General features: G+C 36.0%; 1 protein-coding gene across 2 annotated transcripts in view; it reads right to left on the reverse strand.

The window, feature by feature from the left end:
• Window positions 1–2,472: 2,472 nt before the first annotated feature.
• The window catches only part of TSNARE1 (t-SNARE domain containing 1), a 362,567-nt gene continuing 340,918 nt past the window's right edge, over window positions 2,473–24,121 (reverse strand). For both annotated transcript variants that reach the window (XM_026047164.1, XM_026047163.1), the window contains exon 12: window positions 2,473–3,000. The gene's annotated coding sequence lies outside the window, so the exon portion shown is untranslated. The remainder of the gene's footprint in view (window positions 3,001–24,121) is intronic.

Below are 24,121 nucleotides of genomic sequence, written 5' to 3' on the forward strand. Positions count from 1 at the left end.
GACTGTTCAGACTCAAAAAGAGACAGTTTAGGAGATATACGATAGCGATCTGCAAAATCCTGATTGAATTGAAAGGGTATATTTGGGATAGAGTGTGGAAATCTTTTCCATAAAAGGGGGGAAAATAAGACATCAAACAGAAGCAGTAGAAGACATGTTCAAATATACATTTTCTTGCTCTGTAGGTGGTAGACCTCTGTTAAAACTCTTTTATAAAGAACTTTGTTGATGTAGAAAATTCTCATGGCTTCCTGGAATTCTGGCCAAGATTTGGATGATAAATCCATTTAGTAGAGATAGATAGACAGGCCACATCAGAATCAAGAGAAATAGTTGAAATCTTAAGAAATATTAGGGAGGAAGGTTCATAGGTGTTTTCTTCTGTCCATTTATAGCCAGTGTAGGGGGCCAAACACCATAAGAGATGGATCCTTGAGATGAATCAGTACCACTGTTTTTAATTCCTACACTACAATGATGATGATTTATGCTGCTTCTCAGGACTTCCTTCTGGTTGGCTTTAACAGTCATCTCCCCAGCATAATAGATTTATATAGCCCATATGCAAAGCTTAAGATCCTACATATGATGCAAAAGGAGAAAAAAGGTCAAAAAGATTCTTGGCACCTAGATGGCAGGTACAACGGTATCACTTGTGACACCCACACTGAAGACCTTGGTTTGAGGAAGAGGCCTTTTTGCAAAACCTTAGATCTGAGAGAGTCAACTGTCTTCAGAATGACTTGCCTAAGTGATGCTAACTGCACTCTACATAGCTGCTTTCTTGATGTTCATACTTGTCCTCAAGGCATTTGAAAAAAAATGCTTCCTATTCCTTTCTCAAGTAAGATGGTCTGACAGTTTAATAATTGAGTTGGGTACTTAGCTCACTACATTTCCATTGGGCCTCTTTTTAATTTATTTTGTCAGGATCTCTTTTTAAATTTCTTTCCACTGTTGCCAGGGTGCACTGTCTACTCAGGAATATCCATGAAAAATGGTTTCATTAGGATTTTCTCCTGTCACATCATGTTCTTGTATCCCCTCCACTACGCTGGCTTGAGGGATCTTTCCAAACTGAGTTGCCTCTTGTTGGAAGGTCTTGGACCCAGTGACTCTATCTGGAACACTGTAAAGAAGAAAAAAGCTATGCCAGCATGCACGCTAATCATTTTCATACAAATGGACAGAAGCATCAGTAGCATAAACAAGTATTTAATGGCATTGTTGGATTCATTTGCTATGAGGAAGAAGGCAGAAGTGAGTGAAGCAACAGAAAACATATATTCAAAATGAGCATACTGTTTTAGAGCAACTTAATGGATTTTCGTTTTTCTTTTTCGTTTTTCTTTTTCTTTTTTTTTTTTTTTTTTAACAGTGTTTGCTATTATAATCAGGTCTATATCAGTTCACTCAGAACTCCCTCAGTGTCCTTTTGCATTACTACCAATGAGGTAATCAACTGAGCTCCTAATGAATGGGATTAGTGAATGGGCAAAGTTTATTTGTTCTGAGTTCCTTGTTCACATTTTCAAATTTACTGTTAGAGGCAGCTTGCAGTTCAGCTGCTGCAGTGCTCTGTTTCAGCACCAGCAGTAAGTCCTCTATAGCAAGGTAAAGCATCGTTGGTATCATTGTCAGTAACTGCATGCCAGCATTAAATTTACTTGGAGAAAGACTATCCTTCCATTAAATAACTTTCTTTAAAAGCAACTATTGTATATAATGATGAGTAGACTTTACCTACCACATTTAGAATAAACCAACAGAAGATGTGACTTTTGTTTCTTCACTCCCAAATTACTGAAATAGTTTATGAAGCTTTATAGTTTTGACCCTAAATGGGGTCAAAAACACCTGAATGATTTCTCTAGGTATTTCCTGTGCTCAAACTTTACTGAGAAAAGACTGATTTTTGAACACAAAGAATGTAATTGAAACCAGTGCAGCAAATGAAAATCTGTTTAATATTTTAATGATAACCAACATTGCTTCATATAGAACTTGCTGTTTTGTTTTTGATTTTTTTTCTTCTAGTGGGACATATTTGGGCAAAAAAATGTAACTTTCTATCGACAACATAGCACTTTGTGAAATATTCTCTTCAATACTTCCTATGACATTTTAATTAAAATCATTTTTGAAATGTTTTATTTACTGAAGGAAAACTGAATTTATAGTACATGACATATTTAAATGTATTTAAACAGCATTTTCAATCATGTTTTCATCAGAAAATATTGTCAGGGAAAATGGAATAAAATTCCCAGTGTGGAATCCATTGAAAAGGAATAAAAAAAAAAAAAAAGATTTTTTTATGACATGCTTTGCCTTATTTTTTCAACCAGATTAAAGATCTTTTACTTTTCTTGAGAAAAAAAAATGTTTTAATGCTCATTTGTCCAGCTTTTTCTCTGTTTCTCATAAATAAATGTGTTATTCTGAACATGATCCCACGATCAGCTAAGCACCTAATTTATCTGTTTGCAGATGGCATATGTAATTATGAAATGGCTTAATTCTGATATGGCAGTGCTAATTTTAAAGCGGCAGTGCACAGTACGACAATATGAGCTAGATGATGTTTAAAACTTACCAGAAAAAGAGCTGAAGTGAATTAAACAGAACAGTTTGATTTATGTTGTTTAAAATGCACAAAAGAAGAAATGTTAAAAACACAAACAATAAAGATAAATTAACATCTGCTTATCTTATAGAACCCTAAATATCAAGTTTGAAAGGTAAAAAAATCCTTAGACAAACAAAAGTACAACTGAAATACATAATGCAAGGTCAAATAGAGGGTGTGTTTTTAACGAAGGAAACATTCATAATTATACTAATACATGGTATAAAACTTAGCTTTTCTTTCATACAATTACAGTGTTTATTGGTTATAGCAATTCTAATACAACATAATCAGTAAAGCAGACGCTGATGTAGGACATAGATGTGAAATGCCTTGAGAATGCCTTCCACTTCCTGGGGTGATCAGTGGCTCTGCAAAAGCAAAAATAACTGATAAGTATTCATGGGATTCCCCAAGATTTGCTGATACAAAGTTCTTGCTGATGGAAGGATGGCTAGTCAAGATGGCCCCAAAACACATAATCAACAGTGAAGTAGACACAATCTCAGAAAAGTGTTATTTTGCTGATTCTAGTTTAAAGTAATTGCAGTAGAAGTAGGGAGGCTGAGTGTAGAGGCAAAACGAATTTAAAAGAAAACGTTGAGCACAGCCTAATACAAGAAGAAAACAAGTGAATTTTGTATCTTCTTCAATGTTGGCAGCTCTAAGCATAGTAGCTATAGTGTGGTATTGATTCAGTTCACAGTATCTAAGAAGTATTGATCTATTCTATATTATTTTTCCAAACAGTGAAGCTAGTATGCAATTTAACTTACTTAATAGGAAATATTTAGGTTACATCTCTACAATATAAAATATTTACACTGCATAATGTAGTCAGTTAATGGAAATTAAGAGGTTAGTTTTTAATAAAAGTATACGTTTCTCTCCAATTATTATAAGAAAAGCCTGCTATGATGACTTCTAAGATGCACATTAGCACAATAGCCTTCTAAGGCTAGAAAAATTGTTTTGTTCTGTTTCTCTTTTTTTTTTCTGTAGTTTTGTTTTGTTTTGTTTTCCCTCCGTGCCTTGTCAATCAGATCAACCTATTTGCCTACTAAGGATCAACATGAAAAACATAAGTAGGTTTTTGTAATGTTTGCATTATTTTACTTCTTACTTCTATTACATTATTTTTACTTTGTTTCTTCTTACTTCTTTACTAATATCATTTACCTTTATGTTATGGTAGGAAATCTGTTGTAATTAAGGGAAAGGAAGAGGATGGGAGAAATTATTATCAAATCAAATAATTGATCACAGCTCAATTTTTGTTCTGTTGAAAATCTTACAAATATATATATATTATTTTAAATATGCTTAACTGTAAGCTGTAAAGCAGCAAGATGTTAAAACAGAACAGATTTTAGACTCACCCTAAAGCAAATAAAATCTGAAACCATGAACATAATGTTATTAAGGTCAATTATTAACATTGTTCGTAATGCAGTACTATTTAGATGATCTCCTGTAATCAGATATCCATCATGTGTGTGCTGTACATATAAAGCACAGAAACAGTTCCTGCCTTGTATTTGTATAAATATTTCACACAAATAATAGAAACATCAACTTATTTAGTGAGAAGGAGCTCCCTTCTGGAGATGACATTCATCTCATCCAATTTAGGGTGTAAATATCTCCATCTGAGTATCTGTCCAGGCTCCAATCACTGCAATTACAGATCTAACCAATACATTCAATAGGTTTAAAGGGTGGGAATGATCAGAATAAAGATATTAGCTTTAGAATGACCTAAATTTCACTGACTGTATTGATGAGCTCTGCATTAACTACAAAGGGATATTCAGGATAACTTTGATGCAGGATGCACACTCTAGACATCTACATATGGTTGTATAAATTTAGTAGTACAAAATCTATTATTATTATAAAAGGATTTACTACAGTTACTAAGACTAGTGGAAATGCTCTTGAAAGCAGATGAACACCAGTAATCACATAACTCTTTCAAACACTTTCAAGCCATCCTCACTTTCCCATTCACTGTTAATACTTTGTTAAAAGAAAAAAAAATAGAAAAACAGATATAGAAATAGAAATAAATAGGAAAAAAAAGTGTGTTTTTTTTTTAAGAAATTTACTGAACGCTGAAGTAGTTCTGAGTTTAAGTGATGGACTACATTGTCTTATTTTACTTCCTAAACACATTTAGAATAAAATTACAATCTATATCTCAAAAAAAAAAAATCTTTTGGGGCAGATTTTTGAGGAACTTTACTGCTAGAAACCTGGGTGATTTCACACATTGCATGCCCACGTTTCAATGAGCAGTTTGTATCACCTTCCTCATCAAATTTAACCTGATTTTTTTTCATACTAAAGTAGCTGTCTAAAATAGGTCAGATGAGTTCCATTTCTCATGTTTTCTTTTTTTTTTCTGTAATGAAATATTAATTTAAACACTGTCATATCTACACTTGGAATTGACTCTTTTAAAGCAAGATAGGATAACAAATTTCTCTAAGATTGTTAGCTACATACAGAATTTTATGGTTTAAATTTTATATTCAAACACATACTCATCAATTATGTAGGTCATTAGTGTTTGATCTGGTTTATGAGTGTACCCCTTAACTGTTTCCAAGAAGAGACATGCAAGAAAAAGAGTGAAGAGGAACGGACTTGAGGATGTAAACCCTGACTTCACTGGAAAGTTATTACTATAGGCTTAATTGCTGAATGACGAGTCTCCAGGAAAGAATAAAGAATTTGTAAAAAAGAAAGAAACAACATACCGAAACACTGGCACATACCATCTCTTTGAAGATGAATCTAATCAGACACCAGATTAGTCTGAAAATTGTATTACTGACATTGTGAATCTCCTATACTTAAGCTGTTATGTAAGCCTTTGTCCAAAAATATTCTAAGATGATGAGATTTTGCTCACAGAAAGAAAGAAAGAAAGAAAGAAAGAAAGAAAGAAAGAAAGAAAGAAAGAAAGAAAGAAAGAAAGAAAGAAAGAAAGAAAGAAAGAAAGAAAGAAAGCCCAAGCCCTATGTTCCTATGTTACAGGCATATTTTGATGAGTCCAAGAGAGCTGTTGCCTGTACTACAAACCAGTTTCTGGGGATTCACTATGTAAAAAGACATTATCACCATGTTTTCAGCTTCAGGCTAGAGAGTTAGTATGTAGCTAATGAGAATTTACTTACATGCACTGCTAAATCTGAGCTGTAAAGATTTCTCTTACCAAACTATATTCCCTACCAGTGTTGCAGTACATGTTAAAGTAAGAATGACAGAACTGATAAGACAATCTAGAGTGTAACAAAACTGTGTAGTGGTGTCAGTCTGCGCTTTAAAGTTGGAACTGAGGATTATGGCAGAAAATCTAATAGATAATGTTGTATTTCACACACCAAATAATGCTATCTTGACTCCAGAAATTGTGACAAGCTCTGTTTCACAAACAAATGAAATGTCCATGGCTTGGGATGTGTCACAACGGATGAGAAGGGAAGTAGGAAAAGGGAAAGTGGTAATTCACCCCATCCCATTAAAAACAAGTTTTGCTATGCAATATTATATGGTAATCATACGTCACCAAGTCTTCAAAATTCATGATTTAGTATTGACTTCAAGGGTTTTGAATTATCTGATGTCAAATATGTGCAACATCAGATAATGACATCAAAAGCTTTGCTCTGATTAAATAGCAAGAGATATATCAAATCTCAGCAGTACTGTCTTATCAGATTAAAAAAAAAAAAGAAGAGAGAAAACTTCTACTTATGAATGAACTGACCTCATTTCTTCTCCAGTCATGACACACTGCGCATATCAGAGCTGTGTATGATTGAAAGGTCATTACATAGTTTTTTAGCACGACAACGTTTAATCCTAGACATAGTTGCTTTTCAACCTCCAGTAAGTTCTTATTATTTGATTCATGAAGTTGACATAAGCACTGAATACCTTGTTTTGAGGTTGTGTGAAGTGTAAAAATTGGATTCTGACAAGTTCTTCCAGTAAGCTCTAATAGGAGCCCCCAGGAGCTACCTGAAGCACAAATTTATGAGCTAGTGTAATTCACCAAAGACTTGCTGACACTTCATCAGCTTTTTCTCTAGTCAATTATTTTGGTCCTTAAAACTTCACTTCTTCCAATCGTTTGTCTATACTGCATCCTTTAGGCCACTGATTATTCATGCTGGTCAGACTGTTCTAACTATTGATTAGTTAAACACTTGTCTAACTAATTAGTTAACTCTTGTTAACTATTGATCTCATATGTGTGCTCTAGCTCAGGGTCCTCCAAGTGAGCCATGGATCACTGTGTGTTTTCAGACTGGAAAAGGTAGGAAATATGAATATTTGTCCCAAACTGACAGACAGAAACAAGTTAGACATTAATTCTGTGACCAAGGTGAGTATAAAGGAAGAACTCCTTCAAGCCTATGCCAGTGAAAGGCTGGATAGAAAAACAATCAAGCTGTCCAAATAATGCCTTACTTCTCTAGAGTGAGTGTGTTGAGGCCATAGTCCCAAAAGAGATGCTTTCTCCATAAAGTGCTTACTCATTTTCTCCCCATATTATCTTTCTTTTAAAAGAATTGCCATAAGTCTTCCCAAAGAAAATCCTTCCTATTTGGGATGTGCAATTGCAGCTGTCCAATGCCAAGCTGAACACACTTCTCTAGAAATATCTTCCTCAGAACAATGAAACATGCAAGATTGAGTCTTGAAATGGGGTTATCAGTGGCAGAAGGATTATGACTCCATTTAGCTGCCTTGAAAAAAGGTTAAAATTGCCAGCAATGCATGATCTAAATCTAAGTGACATTAAACAGATGGCATTGAATAGCCAAGAAAATAGCATAGGTCGTTCTCCATCAATGAGCTCTGTTTGCAGTTTAAGCTGCATTTACTTTGCTCAGCTGCAAGACACAGCCTTTCTTTTGTATTAAGCTTTTTCATGTTTAGAAAGCAAATTGGAGGACTTGGGATGTGGAGATGTCATTACCTTAAGAGTGAGAAATCCTGTTTTACACAAGGAGGAAGAAAAAGAGAACATAGCACAGAAATCAATGCTGCTGTTTCAGGGCAGGGTGTTTCCTCCTGTTGCCATGCAGAATGAATGGGTGAATGATGCTTTTCACTCTTTTGCAGATGTTTTTCAGGCAAAACTTGCTAGCAGAGATTTGCAGGACTATGTTCCCACCTGCATCCTTGAACCTCTATGGTAATAGAGGCAATATGAAGGTGTTCAGAGCGGCCCAAAACAATATGAACTTTACTACTATTACTATTTAATAATAATTATTATTATTATTCAGCAGTCAAACATTCGAGCCAGAGGGTGCCCATCTTCATCCCCCTTCATTGACAAGTGCCTGGAGTCTCACTTTGCCTTGCAGCAGACCAAATATTTTGGTTTGCAATCACTGCCTATCCTTCCCTGAAAAGACACCTAGACTCACTTTTGTTAACTCTTGTTGCATGGATGGAGGGAAGGAGGGAAGAGAATTAGCTTCATGGACATACTTTTTGGAAGTGCTCTGGATAACACAGAAATGAGGCATAAAGCATTGACCAGATAAGATATCATGTGCTGATGTAGAGAATGAATAGCATACTTAGAGAATCGTCAGTCTGCACCGATGTGTCAATCTTACTTTCCTTTGGAAATGCACAGAATTACTGACATGTGACTTGCAGCTTAGAGCAACAATCCAAAGATGCTGAATTGGAAAAAAATAATGTGCCTGGTTGCAAGAGACAACTGCAGGGAAATGGATGCTCAAGCATGAGGGTACATAGTTTTAGTCTGCCTGGTGTGCAAATCCCTTGGGGCACATTCCACGTTTCATTACTATTTCTCCATTCCTGAGAATCCACCAAATGCCATAGGAAAACACCAGCCTTTTACCTTGCAGTGGCATTTAATTACAGAGTAAGCAAACCAGAGCTTTTTAAAAGGTGGCAGGAACCTTTAAATTCTTATTCACATGGAAGCAGAAATAGAGCTAAAAATAAAAACGAAAACAAAAAATCCCATAGCAGATACACAACATGATTAGCATAAAACTACAGATATTTTGGCTAGGCGAACTGCAACTGAAAGCTCTGTGATTCGGTAATGAAATATGGTAGAAAAAGGATGTGATTTTGGCAGAATTAGAGAAAATCGGAGAAATTCCCTATCAGGGAAGAAAAACACTATGTACACTGTGTAGCAGTGTTGCTGTGTTATACACAATGGATATTTTGGTGCAGCAGTCTGGATTGTTATTTAATGCATTAAGAATCTATCTGAGATTTTGCTGGGTCTTGTTTTTTTTTGTGTCGCTGCACACACAAAACTAATTAAAAACAGAACTAATTGGATGTTAAAATAATGTCTTTGCATCCATCTAAACCCTAGCTATTTTTAACTCTTGGGTGATGCTGTTTTTACACACATATGTCAGTGTTATTCATACATATTGTACCAGGGTTGAACCACTGAATAGAAGTATGCTTCACATCATAGCTTCACTTACTTGTTAGCAAAAGTACTAAAAGAATTTAAAAAGAAAAAAAAAAAAGCCTATTAGAAGGGAGAGAGTTTGGGATACACAAAGGATACTAAAGCAGTTGTTCCTTGCATTGGAATAAAAGTTAGTGGCAGAAAAAAAGCAGATATGTTGAGGATTTCACTCCAATAACTATTGATAATCCTGATATGCCTTTTGGATACTTGCTCGTGATGCCAAAGTTTGGTCCTCAGTTGAGGGTAAGAATAATATAGTTGATTTTCACTTTGACCACTCCTACCATACGTCTAGTCTAGGTTGTTGAAATATCCTGTCTATTGTAGGTTTTCCCCTTTTGCTATTGTCCCGGAAAATAAATAGGGAAACTGTAGATGAGACTACATTAATGTAAATACAAATTCTCCAGATTTGTATTTATATTCTTGTTCTCTGGATCAACAGAAGTGACTCATATTCCTTAACAGTGTGACAACAGGGAGAGAGATGCACTGCTGGAGAATAATTCAGACTATCTTTAATTAAGTCTATCTAACAGATAAGTCTATCTAACTGTTATCTAACAGATAAGATAGATAAACTGTCATTTCAGGATGTCTCTGTCTCTACCTTACCCTGAAAATCAGTCATAGGTGGCCTGGATGCAACCCTGTGACAAATGGTCTAGGTGTCCCTACTTGAGGAGGAGGGATCTCTAGAAGTCCCTTCCAACCTAAACCATTCTGAGACAATACACCATATCTTGTTATGATCTTTGAAGTGATTGCTTTTGCCTTCTGCCTCACCTGTACTGATTTATGACTTCTCTGGAGGTCTTAGGCTTCCGCAGCATAACACTCAAGTCCATTATTTTAAGTGAGATCTAAAAGCATGCAATTCTTTCAAAGCTCCCCCTGCCCTTGCTCAAGCTATATTGCATCTACATCTTGAAGTAAACAACTCCTTCCTCCTCTATAACAGATGGTGCTGTGTAACTCAGACTATAAGCATATCTGTAGCGGCAGTAATGAACTAGGAAAGCTGGGCAGACGAGGGTAGGAGGGATCATGAACAAACACTCAGGAGACCACTTTCCTTATTATTCCCAACAGCAGAGATGAAGGAAATGTAAATGATTATGAGAAGTCTAAGAACACTCATTGATACATGTCAGGCTATATTTTTGACCAGCTTTGTTGTCTTTTATTTTTTCTTTTGCTGAGGAGTAGTAAATATTTAAGGTGGAAGTATGATGCTATTTAAAAAGCACTTACCTAATTAAACCTTAAATGCACAAATCTATTCACTCAGAGATGCACTCTGCAATGTTCACCACCTAAGGTTATACCTCAGCCATATGGTACTTTAATAGATACTAGCAGAGGGAGCCCTTTTTATTTTTTAACAGATGGGTGGATGCTAGATACTGGGGGGGGGGGGGGAAGTCAGGAAAGAAAATGAAGAAAGATAAAGTTCAACAAATGAATTCTTATTGAACTCTGCCATGTCTGCTCAGAACAGCTGGATATCTCGTTTCTTCTTTGTCCTAGAAGGAGAAACTTCTGTTGTTTCCTCAGAGCCCTGGAATCAGACTCAAACCTCTGTAAAGCAGAGTTGCTTTGAGAGGGGCTTTACTTAAAGGGGCTTCCAGCAGAAAAACACACTTCTGATCTCAGTGTGAGTTAGCCCAACTAATAGTTGTATGAGTCTAGGTGCATAGTGGAAGTTTGTCGTGTTACTTCTGCTACACTATTGCCCTCCAGAGCCATGGTCTCAATATATATTACACTCTCAACAAGTTTGAGTAGTATCAGAAGATATTTAGAAGACTCCAAAAAAGAGCCTGGAACAGGCTGCCCAGGGAGGTTGTGAAGACTCCTTCTCTGGAGGTCTTCAAAACTCACCGGGATGCCACCCTGTGCCACATGCTCTAGGTGTCCCTGCTGCAGCAGGGGGTTGGACTACGTGATCTCTAAAGGTCCCTTCCAAGCTTAAGGATTCTATGATTCTATGATATCTAGAGGTCCCGTCCAACTTTAACCATTCGGTGATTCTGTGAAATAAGGAATGCAATGTTAAAGTAAGTTGCACAGGAGATATGATGAACGCCAAATTGATTTGGAATAGGAAAAATCACAGAATCACAGAATCCAGAGAAGGAGGCTCCACAATCATCTTGGGCAGCCTGTTCCAGGGCTCTGTCACCCTCACAGTAAAGAAGTTCTTCCTCATATGGAGATGGAACTTCCTGTGTTTCAAAGACTTGAAAAGATTTCAGATAGGCCCTGCACTGGCAATAACATGCCAGCGCAGGAGTGTATTGTGTCTAGAGGCCACAGGGGCCATAGGGTTAAAGTGACATAATTCCATGATTTACATTATGGTTGATATGTAGTTTGCATCAGCTTTAAAAATTGTTTACACATCTATTACTTTCTCAGGTTTTGAGGCTGCAGGATGTTCATGGTTTTGTTGCCTCAGCCAGATACTTGGCACCTGTCACTCCTTCCCATCTTTGGATTATGATAATTCCACAAATAGCATTCCTTTCACCGTTTTTTTTTTTTTTTTTTTTTTTTTTTTCCCATATCTTGAATCAATTCTGATTTGTCTCAGAAAGCCTATTGGAGCTTGGTGGCAATCATTTATACTCAGGGTCGGCTCATGGACATTCTCTTCCTAACAGTACATAAAAGCACAGCATACAAAATTATTCAAATTTGCACTGAATAATGAGATCTGGGCTCAGAAGCAGTGTGGCTACATCATCCTAATAGTGTACTCTGAACAATTCACCTCCTTAACATTACTGTGCTGTGTCTGGGATCTTATTACCCAGGGTTACGTATCCACACAATCTCAGATCTCTTTTCTATGGTATTGCATGACATATTGTTTAAAGTATGTTATATGTTATCCTGATGATCCTAATACAAATTACACTATCTTGTTCTGCACAAACTGTGACTCCACTGGCTGTATTTAATTCTTTTTTTTTTGTTTCTTTGTTTTGTTTTACTATTTATTCAAAATTCTCTGATGTCCACCTGTGTGCTATAAAAACTAATGTTCTGTGACTACCTTGTAAAGGCATTAATTCCTTTACTCAGGCAATCTCTCATCATTTTAATACTTCAGTTGGAAACAAAATATGATTAACATTTTTTTATTACTATTATGTTCTCTACAATAGTTCGGTGTTTTAAAATGCAAAGCTGGATGCATCCAACAAAGTTGAACTTTTCCTATTCGATTCTATTAAATTTTAACTCCAAAAAAGAATATAGAAAAATGTATTAGGATGTATATTCGTTTTTCATTCTCTTTCCCAAATTACCTACAGTCACATTTGAAACCTATATTTACACTAGATAAAGCAACTTTTGCAAAGAAGATCTACTCGTACTTATCACCTTGCAAATTTTAATTGTGCCTGCAGACTGGGCACACAGAGCACTCATTATCAAGTGATACTCATAGACTGTCATCAAATCCTATATTGTAATTTAATTTAACTTCACACTGTGAGGATTACTGACCAGAGTTGCCTATTTCAATTTTATTGATTTGTGTCAATCACTAATCCACATTTTGTCTCTCAAGATTTCATGATTTTTGATCAGACTTATGTACATCATCAGCTTCTGAAAATAGTGGGATTCAAAAAGCCCAGAGCACATTACACATTGACTTTTCCAATGGAACTGAGTGTTTTACAAGTTTGATCTTTGCAGCTGACCTGGTTCAGTCCTCTTTGCACTCCATGGAGATAAATGGGTATGATACAAGGGACCCATTTCAGATGTCTGTTTTTGAAAAAGAAGTATTAGGGGGAAAAAAAAAAAGCAGTATTCTTGAGATAAAATGAAACATTGAACAGTAATGCATTGTTCACTGTTTCCAGAACTTACAGTAGATGTTATAAAGGGAGAGGTTATGTATGTCATTCGTTTGCTCTTCAGCATTTGGAGCGCTCTTCTTTCAGTCAACTCCATGTACAGCGTTCAATGTGATCATCCAAACAGCTGGGCTTTAATTTCTGTGTGTCCACACAAAGCACAACAGCAGAGAAGTGTGTCTCTGTGTGGTCTACTGGACCACACAGAAATGATTATTTCTTTTATAAGAAATATATTATATATATTAATATATACATTAATAATTATATATTAATATAATACATAGTGATACAGTAATATAATGATAATAATTAAAATTAATATAATGTTTTATATTGTTATATATAATATTATTATATTCTTTTTATTTCTTTTCATTTTCTTTTATAACTGTTCATTTCAGTCACACATTGAACAGAAACTGTCGTGGATCAACCAATCATTCACAAGGGAAGAGTGTCCCCAGGTAGATCATGAGGCTGACGGGCATGATTAATGTTGGCATCACTGAAATCACATTTGCTTTTATTTCTTTTTATGAGAGTTTTTCACCATTCTTCTCTAGACTGTACAATATGTACATCCTGAAAAGAGTAAATCCTGCCTTTTTTCAAACTTGAAAGACTGGGATGGACTCTGCTGGAAATGGGAAAGCAGACATTACTGTGAGAAGTGCTGTGCCATCTTTGTGGGTCTGATTATAATATTGCCACATGGGTCTGGTTCTCATTTTCACTAGAAACATTTTACGCTTAATGTAATTTAGTTTATGGCCCCACTGCATTGCAAGAGTGGTGTAAAACAGCATGAATGTTAATGAGAATCAGGCCTAGGGACTCTAATATTTGCTTTCTAATGTGCTTGAAATTACTTCTGCTGTTTTATAGCAATGTTTAAAAGTCAGTAAAGAGACATTATAAACAACAAAAACAAAATCCTTGGTCACATCCATCCATCCACCCAGGAGAAATGCAACGTAGCAGTCCTTACAGAGTCTAAACCTTCCCTGAATTACAACTAGGATTATCTTAGCCTCTTAATTTTAGATGTTGATACAATGCGTTCTTTAAATCAATACCTTTCAACCATTTCAAATCAGCATCACTTTATTCAAAGGAAAATGTATTATGAGCCCCTACTTACTTTCCACATATGAGCAAAAAATGAATCAAGGATAACAACAATAAACTTAAATAATAAATTTCAAAGGGCTGACAGAAAATATTTGTCCTTGCAAGGAAGAAATGCTTGGGGAAATGGGAAATAGAGATTTCCTTTACCTTCAACAGTAATAACATTTTTAATGACTTGTGAGCCACTTGATTGTTTGTGATGAAAACTCCTTGTTTCTGCTTATGTAAGGATTTTATTTATTACTGCGATAACACTTGACTTTCTTTCTCTCAAACTAGCTAGACCCCAAAGGAAACTATATAAAAAAAAAACCTCTAAATTTTTGATTTTTCATCAGTTCTGCAGTTATGTTATAGCAAAAATCTAGGTCTCCCCAGTATGCTCAGATGTCTATTTGAAGAGGTGCAAGTATAACACTGGGGAGAAACAGGTCAGGGAGAAATATGACAGAAATCCACTAATACTAATGCTTTGAGACTATCCTCCTGTTTGGAAGAGTGAGTCTATGTGACTACAAATGAGTAGTAACACATGCATATAATGTCTACGCGTATCTTTGCATTTTTTCTTATTAAAAATAACATTTTAGCATAGAGAGCATAGAGCAAAAAAAAAAAAAAAAAAGTGTGTGAAATTTATTTACTGCCATAAAAGTTCTAATAGGAAAAAACAGCAAATAAACCTTCCACTAATCATCACGTTTAGTATATATCTTGAATAATGTATTTACAGTATAGTGCGCTCTGCCTTGAAGAGTATGCAAGACAGCAGAGCATATGCAAATGACACTGTGAAGGAGACCACCAATCTTTTTATATACCTAAATTTCATAGATTTTAAAGAGCAATGGCCATATATCGCAAAAATCTTGTCCAAGCAAAATCTGATAGCATTGATTATTCTTTTAGGATTACTGTAAATGTTGGAATATATGTCAATCAGTAATCTCTGCACAGCTTACTGGCAGGACTGTATGTTATATTATATAGAAATAATTCTACATTCAAGGTATCTTAAATGTAGAGGGTAAGAAATATGTATAGAAAGTTCCAAAAAGGAAGAGAAGACAATGCATAAAATTTAGGCTGACCTCCAGAGCATAGTCTAGAAAACCAAAGTCAATAATGCAAACTCTTGCACTAAAGCTAGACTAGATTTAGACACATTCAAATATGACTTAACATTCATGAAGTTTGAAACATTCAAAATATACTCAACTATTATTATTTATTGTGGGTTAATTTTGTATAGGTATTATAGAAGATATTTTAAGAACAGATTTATGAAGAAAGGGGAAATAGACTTAAATATCAATAGGATAGATATTCCTTCTTGGTGCTAATGATTATTCATGTTTTGAAACATAAACATTGACAATGCCTATACTTTCTGTTTAGAAATAGTTGCATTTTCATCCCCTGTAATATATGCTAATCAATTTTAGAAATGTGTAAGGCACTCGTGTAGCTTGGGAGGTTCTCATTTTTCAAGTTTCACTATCAGCTGGACAGAAATTCCTAGCAATGTCCTCCTTATTCCTGATGCTGCTCTTCTTCTCATTAGTGACAGTGAAAGAACAGTGTTGCATTTGTAGACTCTATATGTAACCTGGAGATATTTATTTCCAAACCCAGTAAAACCAGACTTCTTAAAGAAAGAAAAAAGGGGATTTCACTAAAAATAAATTACCCCTTGAAAAAGTCAAAACATGGTCTATCCTCATCTTGTTCTGCCATGTTTATGAAAAATTATGCAAAGGAAAAGCTAAATATTCCTTCACAGACATATTTTCAGCCATATGCCATTTCGCTACTCACATTTGCATTTGAAAGCTTTCCATTGTATTGCTTTCATATTGTATTTGAATAAAGACACCTCAGAAGAGACAGCTTTGAAAGAGAAATGTCTGCCACAGGCACTGGCGCAAAATGCTAGAGGTGGCTTTTTGATCCTGACAGCTCCAGTGCAATCACCCATCTTCATCTCTGGGCAGCACCTCTTCAGAAAAAGCCTCCAAGTTTCCTTCATCGTCCCAGGAGGGGGACACATGCATCATCTTAGAAGAGCTACGTAGGACAGGGGCTTAAGACTTGTCAAGTTCTTAGTTCTTACAGAATGTCAACTTGCAATGATCTCTGCAATACGGTATTAGTTAGGAGAAAGAGAAAAAAAAAAAAAAAAAAAAAAGTCCACAAAATCTAATGAGTTCTAGAACTCGCAGTGGTATGTATATTTGAACATGAATGGAACTCAATGATCTCATCAGTCTGAGAGAAGTTGTGTTTATAGCTTTTTCTCCAGGGAAGATAATTTCCTATGTTCTTCTCTCCTCTTACGAATGGGATGGACTATCAAATGCATCATCTAGGTGCAGGAGGATTGCATAGCCCCTGAAGCTGGCGGAGGAGTTAAAGAAAGCAATATTCCCAACTGATTCCCAGTGTGATGATCTGCTAAGAGTTGCTGCCCCATATTGGGTTTGAGGGAATCAAAACATGTTTCACTTCTACCCAATTGCTTCAGTGCCGAGCCAAGCAAGCAAAATATAGAAACTGTTTGGGGAAGTACTCATTGTTTGGCATATTTGGTGTCCTTCAGGCATCTTTAGCAAGTAGTTTAAGCTATGCCAAAACAAATACTGGGAACTGAGGACAGAACACCATATAAGCATGGGGGCAGTGATTTCCAGACTAGAAGTGAGGATGAAGAGCTGAAGCAAATGCCTTCTAAACATTTCCAAATCTCAAGGTTTGGAAAAGATCCTGAAGGCTACATTTCTCAATGTCCTCATTTCAAGAATGGCAGTCTCTGAAAATATCCATCATTCTACTAGAAGTCCTCCAGCATTATACTAGAAGATGACATGGTGCAACTTCAATGGTGCCTCTGAGTTTTATCATGCTTTTAAAATAACTGCTAGTTGTGGAATGCTTTCATCTTCTTTTTATAATACATTTTGAAGAAGAGGAAAATAGTGTCTATTTTATTTTCTCATTTAATAGTCCTTTGCTACCATAAGTCATTAAGAGTGATTAAGTGAAAACGTTTAACATTTTACTCATGTAATTATACATTTGAGAAACTTTCTGAAATAGCTAAATCTACTAAATTTGTGCCCCAATTCATCCAATTCTCATGCTATTATTGCTTTGTGTGTAGCAGAGTGCCAGATTTATATGACCTCTGCCTTAGCACAGTGGCCAGGACCCACCTTGAATTCCATTTCATTTATGATATAAAATCAAACCCATTACATTTTAATAACAGACCTCATTGATAAAGGGCTGAATTTAGATTTGATTTCTGTTTTGTTTGGAGAGGGAATCAATGTTTTCACAGATGACAAACACTAGTTCATTTAGTAGGGTTGTATGAATATGGTCAATCTATCCTAAAAACTGACCTTTTCTTTCTCCTTGTTCTGATAGCTGAAGGTACTGTGATCTACCTTATCAAGATAAAGGACAGAGACTTGTGGTTTGATTTAGATCTTTTAGAAGAAACACAGAAGTAACACAGAAGCCTGGCATTTGATGTTAGCTCCAAAGAAAAAGCTGGGTTTGTTGTCTCTGCAGTATCACTCAGACGAGCTGGTACAGACACATAATAGCTGTGAAGTTCATTAAAAGAATACCCTGCCATGAGTAGTTATGTCAACCCTCATGCTGAAATAAGTCAGTAATGGGACTATTTTTTTTTCTTTTTTTTTATAGCAAAACCAAAAAGAGACAGGTATTTAGTCAGATGAATATTTCATCACCTGATTTATTCCTCTCTAAATACAAAATGTTGCTTAAGAAGGAGTAGAAGTTAGGCAGCCACCTACAGAACTTCCTGAGGCAGAAATCATATGTGTTTTTTGAAGTTAAACAGAAATAGGACAGTAGCATTTTTTTTTCCACTTTGTTCTCTTAATTGCCAGACAAAGTGCAATTTTCTGTACTGTTCTATCAACCAGATACCCTTGTCATCCACCATCTTACTACAGTAATGGAACTTGACATCTTTTTTGTTGTTTCTCACCACGTTTGTGTGACTCACTGTGCAAAATAAAAATGTACTAAGAATAGCAGAGGCTGTGTTAATGGCAAAGCTATGAAACTCCCTTCATCTAATTGCTTTCAGAATTTTTTCAGCTCTAAGGCTCTTGAGGTAGTCTTGATATGCTATGAGCATTCAGCCATGAAGGTATGTACCAGCCCACACATCAATTTCAGTAGAAAACCTGCCAGGTATTTCAGTACCTTAAGAAGCAAATATGGACATGTGCAAACTTCCCAAAGACAACAAGGCTGTAGAATTGCTTTTGAATACCTTACTCTACATCACAGAAAAGCTGGACAGAAGTGAAGAATGTACAAAAAATGACTTAGAAGCATTGCAAATCAATGGAAGTAGTGGTTCTAACCACTTAAAGAAGTGGAGAATTTACAAAAAAAAAGTCCAAGAGGAAAGGACGTAACTTTGTCCTTTGTTTCCCTTATGAAGCTTAACAACACAGATAGCTAGCAGTAGGATAAAAGCTTTTGATTTGTTTAGAGATTTAGGAAAGCATGTTAGTAAAAAACTCAACAGGTCTGCTTGTGAGGAAGATTCAAGACTGTCAGGGATTAGTCTGACAATAGGGTCAGACTAATCCGACTTGGTAAGATGCATCTTATTGAGGGGTATGTGTCTATTCTAATGCCTAGATCATTTTTCCTCTTTGCAAAAAACTAGATGTCTTAATGTCTAAACAAGGACAATGAATGCCTAAGCACGAGTGAGGGACAGATTGAAAGGAAAAATTGAAAGCACAATGCCTCTAATTCACTCAAATGAATTTGAAGTGTGGCCAGAGTTTACAACACCTGGCAACTGCAAAACTAAAGGTGGCAGGTAAATCAGAGCACATCACAGATCAAGAAACACGTATAGACATAATGACTGGCAAGAAGAAAATACTCTCCCAGAAAAGAACAGAAGATTGTGGGGTATATTATGCAAAGCCAATGGCACAATAATGTAGCTAAAAGCATCTATAAAAATCACATTTTGCAGAAGTTAATTTATAACTCAAAATGAATTCTGAATTGGATAAAAGTAGAGCCAGAATAAATCTGATTATACTGAAAAGATGCATTTGGAGCGTCTAACAGATTCCCTTCCATACAGCCACTATACATTTGTATTCACATTGTGGATCTCTCTGCCCCTCAATGTCATCAAGATCTTAGTAGAGCAACTAACTATACCAGTGCATATAATATTTAACAGCTCAAGAGCATTGAAAATAAGTTTGAAATTATATCATACCTTCAGAAGTAATAGTTTTAACCCCTAACTTTGACAACTAGAAATTAGTATGAAACTGTAATTTGGATGGAGGAGTGAAAGAAAGTGTTTTTTATCTGTCTATTCACAATAGCCACTGTTTTCTGCATCACATCTGAGAGATGATCTTCTTCTGAGCTGAGAAGGCTATGGGCTGAAGAGTGAGAATAACACTTGACATCTTAATCTAACATGTTCTTGAAGAGGGGAGAGGCAAACATCCTGCAGCAAGGTGCATTTAGAACAAAACTAAACAAATCACTGGAGAAGAGCACCTCTTTCAGACAGCAGTCTCCCTCTGCAGTTCCACATGCAATGACTGTACAGCAGTAGCATGATGGCCTTATAGATCATTTTCCACCTCCACATCTTCTGAATTCATGAAATCTGAATGCATTTTTTATTTAATTTTTTTTTTTTTTTTTACCATCTGCTTTTTACATGATGCCTATTTAAGTTTATTGTGGGCCTGAGCAGGACAGACGTTATCTCATCTTTGTGGTCCAAAACAATGCTCAATCCAGAATAAGAGTAATATTGTAAGTATAAGTTATGAATTCAGTTATTTTTACAGTCAGAAATGTTTGCATAAAACAGGCAAATTTCTTAAACACAGAGACTATAACCTTCTCTTTCAGAGAACAGAATAGCTAGTTTATTCCAGTTCCTGATGTAGCTACGGTATCAAATAAGAAGCTGAAAAACTGACCCCAAAAGCAATCAATCAAACAACCAAAAAACCAAATATCATCTCTTTTCCCTTGTGAAGATGCTATAGGTAGAAATTTGAGCCTTAATTCAGTAGCCCACATAGACCTGCCTAGAGCCATTTGAGATGAACTAGGGCACCCTACCTGACGTCTACCTGCTACTTGAAAAGGCCATGGATTTCCTGTAAGTCCTGCATTTACCTGACAGCCCCATGCAGATGTCACAGATGCTTTTGTTATCTCAGGTGGAACCAGACAGCTGGAGTCCCAAACCCGGTTACAGGATTTAATGGCACTGAAGGCACCAACTGAGCAAACCAAATGTTGATTCCTGCACTGGGGACATCTCAGCTAGTTGGATGATTTTCACTCCATGTGACTAATGGTGTCAACCAGCATGCAGCTGTCTATCAGAGAAAGTCATGCTGGGTGATCCTGTCTTATGGTGGACCTCTCTGTTCCACCAGATGACTTAGGTCCTAAGCTCCATAGATAAACTGACTAGTTCTCCAATAAATATAAAAGGCAACATAGGGATGCTACCTCATAAACACTCAAATACATAAACATATAAATTAAAAGATCAAGATCTTTTCTTTTTATTTCCTCCTCCAGAGTAAAAACCATTAAAAAGAAGGAAATTATTTGAAACAATTACTGTGCTAACACAGATCTGAAGTCACTGAGCAAGGCCCCCAGATCCTATTCTAAGCACGGTGAGATGTTAATGAAAATTTTGCTTGAGCTGGGGATATGAAACAAATAACATATTCAGGCTTTCATTCAACAGTCATTTTACTGATAAACTAAGAGTTCTTATAAGCATTTTAAGACAGTGAATTAAAGAACAGAAAAGTTTAATTGGCTCACCTAAACTTGCATAACAAGCAAGTGATGGGATTAGTATTAATGGAAGAACTGAATAATATAAAGCTCAAAATTCTGTTACAACAGCTCTTGACTACAATGGCCCATTTTTTAAAATGTCATTATTTTTCTGTGCATTTCTTCCATAATTAGACAGCATAGGGTTCCCACTGCCATTCTGAAGTCACATACACTTATTTTAAGCTTGATTCTCCAGAGTTTATCTCTGTTGTCACACAGCTTATCGTGCATGTTAGATCACTGGTTATCTCCTAACAGCAGGAGGAGTGAAATGGCTTTATCAAAATCTTGGATTTTTTTTCTCCTTTTTCTGTCTGCTTTGCTGACAAGCTTTTTTTTTTTTTTTTTTTTCCTCTCCTGAGTTTTTAATATGCTAGTGCATCCCTTATCCTAAATAGCCTTGCTTTCAATAGCTTCCCTTATGGTGCCATAAGTCGGCACATAACCATTTCAGCAAGTTTACTCAGAATTACTAACTCTCAGAAATGCTTGCAACATGCATGTGTATCTTTACTTCCCTTCCATTGATGGTCATTCTTCGCTTGTTGGTTGCCATATATTACTCCACTGATAGATTTCTAATAATAATAATAGTAATAATAATAATAATAATAATAATAACAACAACAACAAGTATTAGTTCTAGTGTAAGTCTAAAGGTTCCCCTAATTAACCCTTAATTACAGGGGACTAGGATTTGAAACATTTTTAACCAATGAGATAAGCACTGGTAAGGTAAAAATATAATACAGACAGAGTTTGTAGTGGCTACATTTAGCCCAGAGGTTTACCATACTAAGCACCTTTGTCACCAATATTTTAAGACTTCCTTCACTTTTGACAATGTAACCAACTCAGCCAAAATTTTTCAATTTTGATTATCCTTCTAGGTCTGACTTGAGAAAAAAATAACAAAATAGTGGCTGGTTGAGCTATTTCTCAAACTGAAATGAAGGTATATTATGTTTGGATTTGTTTTTGTTTTCCCCATTACAAGAATATTCTTTGAATACTTTGCTAAGAAAGTCTAAAGTAGCCATATTTCAAGAAGGGAACTGATGCTGGCAAGGACATGAGGATTATGACTTCTGTTACTCATGAGGAGACTACATTTGCTCAAGAGGCAAGGCAATCTCAATTTCTCATGCTCCATGCAAGCATGGTGATGCACATTCATACACCCCGGCAACATCATCTGTGCAAAGCATGATAATCATAGAATCATAGAATGCTTAAGGTTGGAAGGGACCTCAGAGGTCATCTAGTCCAACCTCCCTGCTCACGCAGGGTCACCTAGAGCATGTGGCACAGGGCTGCGTCCAAGCGGGTTTCAAAGATCTCCATAGAAGGAGACTGAGAACATGTAGAACAACTGCATCCTAGATATCATCAGTTGCTTCCACCTTCAGCCCCTAAACTCACAAGAAATGTAGGAAAGGTGAATGTCCCTTCCATGTTCTCCTTGCCTTCCATGTACARAACAAGCAAGTATCCTTTGRGTTTCTCCAAAGCTTCTGYGAATGCACATCTGCTACTAAGATGTGTTTTGAATGCATAATTATCACCTAGCTCAGTTCTCAAAAAAATSAGGCCATAAGAATGCATAGTTTGGCATCCAAATGCCAGCAATCACTTTGACAATAACAACTCTGTACCTAAGGTCCTCATTCATTAAACCCAAGCAAGGCATCTTCCCACACAGGGGGATGTTAAGGAGACAGATTCAGGTATTAGGCTGTTAAGTGAGACAGGGGAGCCCACAATGAAATGTTTTTTACAATCAGTGAGTACAATGAATTTTACATTCAAAGCAGGATGACGCTGGTGTACAGTAAATAAAGCTTGTGGCTACATACTCGTGAAGATGAGAAGGATAAGTGATCATTCGCTGACCACTGTGCCCTGAATAAAACTAGGTCCTGTCACACAAATCTCTGAATATTACATCCTATCAATATAAATACACAAGGAAGCTGATGGAAGTAACACAAGCAATATGATTTTCTACTTTTGCTAACTGTTAAACAGTTTGGTTTTGTGACTGCATAGCACTTTTGAAGTTCTATATCTTTACACATATAAAATCCTTTTCAGATAACATACTCCCCTTAAAAATGCTATATATCAAAATCACCCTTCAATGAACTTGGATCATCAAAGCCAAATCAAATGAGATTTAGATGGGCTATGGAGATGAAGGAGAAGGCTATGCAGTTAAATTATTTTTGTCTTACTCACACACTTGTGTAGCCTATGTTATATGGTTAGCTGAATTACTTTTTTTTTTTCTTTTTACTGTTAAACTCCAGATACATATGTAGAAAAAATGGTGACTTTTATATATTAGCTATTATTTAGTCATAAATTACCACCAGATTACACTGAAAGCTAAGGTTAAGCTAAAGTTTGAGAGTAAAAATACTTAAATTTGACATGCTGTCTATTTTTACATTTTTAGGTATTTTACACCCTGGCACACATTTTGGAAACAGTCTATTCAAAGCCAAGTGCCAAAGTGCTCCTCTTTGGCTAGATTTCGACTGGGAAAGGATTAGATGTAACTACACAGCTGGCTGCTCTTCCTTTATGAGTCTCAGCTTGTTATGCAGCCTACTACTAAAAACTCATTGCTTCTCCCAATGTGTTAGATATAATATGATAGGATGTGCCTTTAGGGGGTTCTTGTGCTTCACATTGATGGAATTATTTGCCATTGGAGGTTAGCTACTACAATTTATTGGTTTTGTCAAGACTGCTTTAAAAATAAGACCATCCTTTCTATTTCTGTCGAAAAGTAGTGGTAACTTGCACATTAGGCAGTAACTTTTGTCTGACGTGCACAAGTGGTTTCAACACCACCATTCATATTTCATTTAAATTAACTGTCTAATGTAAGGACGCAATGGCAAAATGCCTCCTTGGCACTGCTCTGACTTCTGCCTCCCTGGTAGAGCAGAGACACTACGAAGAGCATCATTAGGAGAAGCTGCTTGCTCCAGTTGAGATCCAGAGGTGAATTTCCCAGTGATGCTGATATTGACAAGAAAAGTCAATAAAAAAAATCCC

Source organism: Nothoprocta perdicaria, unplaced genomic scaffold (assembly GCF_003342845.1).
Source record: "Nothoprocta perdicaria isolate Ctin4 unplaced genomic scaffold, notPer1 scaffold_48, whole genome shotgun sequence".
Taxonomy (NCBI): Eukaryota; Metazoa; Chordata; class Aves; order Tinamiformes; family Tinamidae; genus Nothoprocta; species Nothoprocta perdicaria.